Here is a 9,444-nt window from a genome sequence, read left to right on the forward strand (position 1 = left end):
GCCACGAGTTGCGTCTGTGCACCAGGGTTTACTTTCGGAGTTATGTCGATAATTTTTTAGAGGAAAACATATATTGACGTAAAATTGAAATGTGGAAAGGAAAACTGAGAACTTTTCATTTATGTCATACGTGGAGTAGATATCGTTCCACGTTTCATTTTCCAAATATGAAAAAAAACGTTCCATGTTACTTTTCGAAAAGAATCTTTTTGAGATGATGTTGACTCTTGAGGGCGAAGACTGTTGTAAGTTAGATGAAATTCTTATAAGTCGGTGATCAGAGAGGTAAGTGTCCTGAACATTACTTTCTAATGTAATAGATGCATTAGTACATACGTTATCCAATATCGTACTGGAGTGCTTACTTACTCGGGTGTATGTGTGTACTATTTCGTGTAAATTAAACGAGACCAATAGGTCATTGAGTGACCTGTACTTTTCGCCGATTATCCCAAAATTTACGTTGAAGGCGCCTACCAGAAGGATTGGAACCCAAGGATCATATAGTTGATCTATTGCGGCATTTAAATTGCGTAAAAACGTGTTGTAATCACCCGAAGGAGGTCTATAAATATTTAGAACAGTAAATTTTAAGTGTCCAAAATAGCCTTTACACGCACATATTTCTAATACATTTTCAGAACAGTATGTTGAAACGTCAATAAACGTGTATTGTTGACGTCATCAAATCAATGACGTGCAACGCTTTTTATAGCGAAAACCCTATACACCTTAGAGACGACCAGTTTTGCAGTGGGCGGCTACCTGCGACGGTTGTCGTGACTATTTTCATACTGGAAGGGCAATAGTGTCCTAATTAATAATAACACACGTTCTAATTATCATGGTATTCTAATGAAAGGTGTCATCGAAATGAATTGGTTTCTACAAACTACCACTCTTCTTTCATACCCCTAATAGTGGGGAGGGGGGGGGGTAGTTTTACCCTTCATACTACTCTACTACTCTAATGAAAGGTCTCAACAAAAGGAATCAATGTCTACCAACTATGGTCCTACCCCTCTACTCCTTATCGTGATCGGTTATAATTCCTTATACATTCCCAGAGCGAATCGTCGAAGAAGGGTACTCACAAAGGGCGGTTGGAACGTCTGGAAAAAAATATATTTATTGGTGATCAAATATCTCGAAAGCGATTTGTCCGAGAGGCGTACTCACAGTGCAAAATGAATCGTCTGCACGAGATATTATATTATATTATTATTGGTGATGTGAAAATATTCAGAGCAAATATCTGCAGAACGGAGTGTCGGGGCGGAGCGGAGGGGGGTACTCTCAAGAAATGGAAAGATCTTCTAGACGAGGCACATCTACTGGCGATGTGAAAACTAATTGTGAATATCTCGAAAATGTTGGAGGAACTACAGAGAGAAAATGCAATATTTCTAAGAATTTGTCTAACGTCTTGATTCTACTTGCCCAGATCAAGAAATAAATAAATAAATAAATAAATAAATAAATAAATAAATAAATAAATAAATAAATAAATAAATAAATAAATAAATAAATAAATAAATAAACAAATAAACAAATAAATAAATAAATAAATAAATAAATAGATAAGTAAATAAATTATATAGCGTAGATTTTGAACGTATGCCAGGCAGTTTTTAAATGTTTATGTGTAAAGATCCCCCTCTCCATAATCTACATAAAGGGTAAACATCGATAAATATAGCATGCAACAGGTATAACCCAACTATTTAATATTTATTACGCTACTTCGGTTTGAAAAAATGCACTTGATCTGTATCTGAGGAGTTGTGCATAATTTGTTTCACAACTTTCACAGTCCCTCCGAGCAAACCTCGAAGGGGTGCGTAATGGACGCGTCTTACGTCGTTATGGATGAATGCCACCATAAATTTACAGAAGATTTACCGCATTGTTTATCATTCAACGATGCCCCGCTTAATGTATTGCCGGGCCATGGCTACATATTAGATTAAGTGGTTTGGATAGATGTTTAATTAGGTTAGCAGAGCAAGTATCCAATAAACTTCGTATTTACGTTACTGTAAATTGATCAGCGAAAATGTTTACCTTTAAACCAATATTAAGTACCGACAGGACATAAACACAAAGATCTGAGTAATATTAAAATTGCATTCTCTCGACCACATAAAGTTTCATTGCGTGCGAGTTTTTCATTATTTATTCAGCTTCCCAGGACCAAAGAGTATACTCTTTGCCAGGACCCATAGACCGGTCAAAATCTACATAAAATAAAGAAAACATTGCAAACGCGCATGTAACTACGATTTTTAGCGCATTTCCACAAAAATAAAAAAAAAATGCGCTATTGTGGCCACTTTGTCCGTCCGTCCGTCCGCTAACTTTGCGACGCTACTAGTTTTTTATCTTAAGAGCTATTGTTCTACTTTTTTCGCTATTTGGTTCGTTATGGTGTCGAGTCTTGTACCAAGGAAGGAATTTTTTCTGTACCGCTTACAAAAAAAGTTATTGTAAAAAAAACAAAAAACCGTTTTTTACATGTTCCATAATTTTACACTTTTGCCGTTTATTAACGATCCTAGAGATCGTTTATAATTTTGCATTGCTATCTGTCGTCTGCCTGTTGGTCTGTCCGTCTGTTCCTTTGTCTGTCTGTCCATCTATCTGTCCGTGTGAACGATAACTTTGTTTAGAAATGTTCGATCGCTTTTACATCTCCGTTAGTTATGAACTGAATTGCATGAAATTCAATATGGGCATAGCTTTAGCCATATAATACGCAATGCCAAAAGTTGAATCGAATCGATTCAAAATTCACAGTGCCCTTTTCGCATCTCGACCATTTATAAACCGAATTGCAAACTTTTTTACTTATAAAAGTATTTGAATGAAATTTGATACATAGGCACTTGGAATAAAGGAAAATCAAACGCCAATTTCAAAATTTGGTTTTGCGCATGCGCAGTGCCAACTTTTTTATTTATGGAGGAATTTAAACGAAATTTGATACATAGGCACTTGGGATAAAGGAAAATCAAACGCCAATTTCAAAATTTGGTTTTGCGCATGCGCAGTGCAAACTTTTTTATTTATGGAAGAATTTAAACGAAATTTGATACATAGGCACTTGGGATAAAGGAAAATCAAACGCCAATTTCAAAATTTGGTTTTGCGCATGCCCAGTGCCAACTTTTTTATTTATGGAAGAATTTAAACGAAATTTGATACATAGGCACTTGGGATAAAGGAAAATCAAACGCCAATTTCAAAATTTGGTTTTGCGCATGCGCAGTGCCAACTTTTTATTTATGGAAGAATTTAAACGAAATTTGATACATAGGCACTTGGGATAAAGGAAAATCAAACGCCAATTTCAAAATTTGGTTTTGCGCATGCGCAGTGCCAACTTATTTATTTATGGAAGAATTTAAACGAAATTTGATACATAGGCACTTGGGATAAAGGAAAATCAAACGCCAATTTCAAAATTTGGTTTTGCGCATGGGCAGTGCCAACTTTTTTATTTATGGAAGAATTTAAACGAAATTTGATACATAGGCACTTGGGATAAAGGAAAATCAAACGCCAATTTTAAAATTTGGTTTTGCGCATGCGCAGTGCCAACTTTTTTATTTATGGAAGAATTTAAACGAAATTTGATACATAGGCACTTGGGATAAAGAAAAATCAAACGCCAATTTCAAAATTTGGTTTTGCGCATGCGCAGTGCCAACTTTTTTATTTATGGAAGAATTTAAACGAAATTTGATACATAAGCACTTCGAATAAAGGAAAATCAAACGCCAATTTCAAAATTTGGTTTTGCGCATGCGCAGTGCCAACTTTTTTTATTTATGGAAGAATTTAAATGAAATGTGATACATAGGCACTTGGAATAAAGGAAAATCTAGCGCTAGTTTCAAAATTTTATTTTGCGAATGCGCAGTGCCAACTTTTTTTTATCTATGGAACTATTTAAGTGAAATTTGATACTTAGGCGCTTGGAACAAAGGAAAATCTAACATTAGTTTTAAAATTTAGGTTTGCGCATGCGCAGTTCCAACTTTCTCATTTAGAAAAGCATTGAATGAAATTCTTCTCATAAACTGAAATTGAAGTAGCACGTCAACAATGGATTGCCCATGTGCAACGCTATCTTTCATATTTGTGGGCGGATTTTTACGATTTTAACAGAAGTTGCATCTTACAAATGGGAAATGAATGCAAGTGGAAATGCGCTTTATGTAAATCGTTTACGATTACTTTTTAACTTGTTTTATATGTTGTTAGGTCCCTTGAGAGTAGTTAACACCCAAGTTTGCAACCCTGAAAACCTTGTGCTACCCCCACGGTGCTCGAAAAACTGCGAAATTTTGGCACATATTTCAGTTGTTTAGAAAAGATAACTAAATTTGCTACAATTTCAGCGAAACCTGAGCACGCTATGTCTTTTGGTTGCGAAAATACAGCAAGTCAGAGATGGGCAATTTTCCCGCAGTGCTAGGAAAACTCATCTGTTCAGTAGTTTGAAAGATTAACAAACATCCATGCGTCCATTTCATACTTATAAACTTTCACGTTTATAATATTAAAGGATGATTAGGTTTTCGCTAAATAATAAAAACATTGTGCTCAATAATATATGTATTATTCATGAAGAACAAAAAGTACAAATTTGGCATTTAAGATGCAAGTAAATACAAAAAACAGTAATAAATTAAAACTTTAAATTTACACAAATTAAGAGCTTTAGACTCTCGCCCTTTTGGAAGGACCAGGTTCAACCACTCAAGATCAGTGGGGGGGAGTGGGGGTGGAGAGATAGTGTTTTCTGGAGGTGGAGGCGGGTCGGCATATGGTGTTGGATTGTCCTCATCCTCGTCCTCCTCATCCATAACTATAGGGATGGCGTTATTGCAATTTCGACCGTGGCAAACGGAACATAAGACCCCCGATATTCACACAAAATCCAGTTTCTGGCTTATTGCTGACGTCTTAGTCATTAATCTGATGCTAACTGTGTTATATATTATGTCTCTTTGGGGGATGAGAGGGAGGGCAGATCAATAATTAGGGTTTGTTGTTAAACTTAACTCGACCCTAATAACAACTGTGATCAATTTCCTTGTACCTGTCCGCCTTTGAAATCTGGAACCAGTGTCCCTAAGAGTCCTAAGACGTAGTGAAAGCATTTTTAACAGGCAAATACCTTACAAACTTTATTCCAGAACAAACAGATTTTCGTACTTTTTAGCATTGGGGGAAAATTGCCCATCTTTGACTTGCTGTATTTTCGCAACCAAAAGATATAGCGTGCACAGGTTTCGCTGAAATTGTAGCAAGTTTAGTTATCTTTATTAAAGTACTAGAACACGTACTTGAAAAAACTCTTCGTTAAGGTACATTTTTCTAAACAACTGAAATATGTGCCAAAATTTCGCAGTTTTTCGAGCACCGTTGGTGCACAAGGTTTTCAGGGTTGCAAACTTGGGTGTTAACTACTCTCAAGGGACCTAACAACATATAAAAAAATCGTAGTTACATGCGCGTTTGCAATGTTTGATGTCGATATTGACCGAGCTACCAGTGTATACACTACAAACGAAAAAATTATGTAGGTGCACCAGCATGGCCTGCTTTCTTGCATTTTGTAGGTGTATAATCTATGCGAGTATTTAATGCAAAACCGCGTTTCACTTTGTCTTTTCGTTTACCCCGTGTATTCGTAATTACCATTTTCAGAATGGATCCTTTGAATAAACTCTGACAATGCTTCCTTGAAATAATAGCTTCTCGCGTAACTAATAACCTGCCTACTTTCTCCGACTCTTATTAAAATTACTTCGGGGAAATTAAAGCACGAGTTTCCCCGGTATGTTTTCCTGTTTTGTATTTTCAGCAAACATTTATATACTGGCAAATAATGTAATTAAGTAATTGGCATACGAAAAAGTAAAATAATTCCAGTTATGTAATGCGTAAGTTCGAATCACATCTTTTACCTAACCAAAAATAAATGACGCAAAATGTTAAATAATAGTAGAATATCAACACACAAAACTAATTTGGGAGAGTACACTCTGCAAGCTTAAATTGTATTCGGTCATTTTATTTCCCTAATTTTTGTTAGGTATCCTGTTTTCTTTATAGCCGTGGTGCGCCTTGAGCGCAGCTTAAACAAACACTCCACTTACATTGATTTAAAAAAAAGAGTTAGGGACAATACAGCAGAACTCCATTAAAAAAATTGACGCATATTATTTCATTCTATTTTTTACCACTTTCCATCGTCTCTGCTAAGCTAATGTATGTACTCTAAACATTTCGATTTTGTCGCCGGTCACTAGAGTGGATGAGCCATCATGCGGATAGTGATCGCTACGACCTAATTCAGATAGTAGTGACCCTTAGGCCCCAATCAGCAAATAATATCTGCTTCACACGTCCCAAACTCTTTGGGTCCTCCGAAATGATTTCGATTTTCTAAACGTATGTAAAGTTGCCTAACCTCATTACATACCAACACACAATATGAATTTATCTCAATTACACAGGGTGTTACATGACCGCATGTAAAAAATATTGGGTGATAGAGGGGATCAAGACAAGCACTTTTTCCAAATAAATCGAGGGTCCAACGTGTTTTGTTTGGGAGCCACCTCCAAAGAAGTTGTGAAATTTGGATTATTTCTTTTTTAGTGTTTTTCTCAGCAACCATAAGAGTTACAAAGATTGGTGGCATGCCTTCGATAGGTTTTCGGGTATGCCCTATAATAAGTGGTTACCTGCAGTAAATAAAAGCAACCTCAAATGGATATTTTATCGACTTTTTCCTTTTTACGCCAATGTACAGTAGATTTACTCATACGAGAAACAGAATTTTTAGCGCATTTTTGAAAAAAATACGCTATTATATTCGTTATTGCTGGCAGGCCGGCTGTCCGCGTTAGATCTCCACAACTACAATAGCTAGAGACTTCAAATTTTCACTAAAAGCTTTCTGCTATAGTGTAGATGTGCAGGCACTAGTCTATTTTGAGTTAGATTACTTGTGAGATCGATAATTGAAGAAAATAATTTCGATATGGGTTTCGGAGGTGCTATAATTTTACCGTTAGATAGCGCTACCAGTATAAAAACTTATTATTTACTTTGTGATTTGTTTTACAAAATGAAGACGTACCGTCAATTGAAATTAAATAAAATTAATTATTTAACGCAGCCAAAATTACTCGTGAGATCGATAATTTTAAACTTCGCTAATAAAATACTGACCTGCATTACCAAAAATGCGCTTTAATCATGCATATGCTGATTTACAACTTGTTTATTTCACTACACTACCAAAGTATTCAAGTTTTAACCGCACGCGAGGACAGTCTATAATTCTCGGAAATGCACTTTCTTACAGTAAAAGGGCTAAGAACGCTCGGAGGATTTTCCTTGCAGAAAATTGCGGATTTTTTAAACTCTTCTGTTAGCTCAATTATTAAACTGAAGGTATCCTCGCACATACGTGACATTTTCCACGCCAGACCGCGAGAAACGATGATATTGTCAAACAAGATTGACCCAGTGGGGGTTGTGAAATTCCACTTCAAGAAGACGCAGTCCAGATAATCGACAAACTTTGGGCTCTCTGAATTGGTTTGGTAAAATTCCAAAACCGGAGTTTTACCTAAATTTGCTAATTCTGCGCAGGTCCGTTCTTCATCGGTTACATGAAGCATAAAACACATACAGTTAACCTGAAAGGGTTTCTTAGCCTTACTAACAAAGTAAACTACTTACCCACCTCAAATAATCTTATCAGAAGAAACAATATGCTGAGAGGTATCTCAAATGTTTTACATGAACTAAACATCGTGTTATTTCTCTGTCTATGTGGCAGAAGCATCTTATATACTTTCTTTCACTAATGACGTGATAACATATCACCAACTTACTGTTATTGTCGACTGTTGACCGATTGTATAGTTTTGCGTTCTAAAATTAAAACAAATCAAGCATTAATAAAACAAAAGTATCATGACACAAATGTTTTCCAAATAGAATTAAATGTACCGGCGTGGCCAAATAAACGCGGGATATAGTGCAGGTGTATCGTCTTCGACTCGGATTTTTGTTGCCACCAGCACTTATGTTTCTTGTTAAAATATTACTTAGCAATGTGTTTTTTCGATTTTTTTCGGAAAAATTAGATGCCCTTATGATATTGCGTACGATAATCCCCGACTGAATTTACTATGTTTAAGTTTTGCTTGGGTGTACGATATGATTTACATTACTGCTACTTCTTCAACGAATAAGTGCCGCGTTATCACAAGAATTCTGATTCCAGTAAGTGCTACAGTTAGTCCTTCACACTTAAAGTAATCATGTAATATGGAGTCCGATATAATTTTGGTTGGGATATAAAATGATTTTAATTGTATGGGGTTGGGTTGGGGGGGAGGAGGTGGCGATTTCGAGGGGTCTATAGGCGCAAAATAAGTTGATCCGGTCCTGGCTCTACGTGGGCAAGGTATATAAATACTCGTAGTATACGTTGACTATCCCAATGTAAGTGCCTGAATACACTATGCGTTTTAACCGGTTCCGTTTGACCGGACCGTTTTGAACGGATTACTGCATCCAATGGATTTAAATGCGAGCGGTTTTACACTTATCCGGTTGCGTTCCCGGCGACCGCAGGTTGCTGCGTTTCAGCCGGATGACCGGATGGCGGGATGATATCAAAATCACGAGCATTTGTATGAAGGAGTTTATACTATCCGGTTGTACCGCTGCGGTTATATAATATTTTATAATGTTTGATGTTGAAAAGTTCATCGAATGTGTAATAATTCATCGACCGATTTGGTTGACGTCCGAAATATTGAAGCATTTATTTTCGAACTTGCGTATATTGTTAAAAAAGGTCCAAAACCAATTGCTGTATTCACGCTCTGCAAACAACGTATGTATCCAGTAAAGTAACGACGCTTTTGGGGCTTTTTTAAGCAGTTGACGGCTTCAAGAGCGCAAACCAGCACTACCTTTAACATCATTACACTTGCTAATAAATAAATAACAGGATGCGTGTTCCGATGGTAATGTAGACGCACGCAACCTTCCGGTTTCGCAGGATGCGTTTTGAAAGGATGCGTTTAAAACGCATAGTGTATTCAGGCACTTAGAATAAATATTTGAATACATGAACCGGAGCGTGCAACTTGCTTGATATACTATGTATATTTTAATTCATTAATTGTGATTATTGTTGTTATCCACTAAATTCATCCACCCTGCTTTTAAATAAATGACATTTGGTATGTTACCAACTTTATAAATGATTAGTTTTGTGGGAAATTCAAACTGTCCGCACTACTTTTGGATCACCCAGTACCGAAACAGGTCCTTCGGTTGATTCACCGAGCGGCGATCGTGTGTTCCCCGCCGAAATTTTATTTTGACCGGTGGCTGGTT

General features: G+C 36.5%; 1 long non-coding RNA gene across 1 annotated transcript; it reads right to left on the bottom strand.

Annotated features, from left to right (window-relative positions):
* Positions 1-7,256: 7,256 nt before the first annotated feature.
* LOC116162062 lies at positions 7,257-7,970 on the bottom strand. Its single transcript, XR_004143482.1, has 2 exons — positions 7,772-7,970; positions 7,257-7,724 (listed from the first exon to the last, which is right to left on the bottom strand). It is a non-coding gene; the product is annotated as an uncharacterized LOC116162062 (long non-coding RNA).
* Between the last annotated feature and the right edge of the window lie 1,474 nt (positions 7,971-9,444).

The sequence above is a fragment of the Photinus pyralis genome, unplaced genomic scaffold (assembly GCF_008802855.1).
Source record: "Photinus pyralis isolate 1611_PpyrPB1 unplaced genomic scaffold, Ppyr1.3 Ppyr1.4_LG10, whole genome shotgun sequence".
Classification (NCBI taxonomy): Eukaryota; Metazoa; Arthropoda; class Insecta; order Coleoptera; family Lampyridae; genus Photinus; species Photinus pyralis.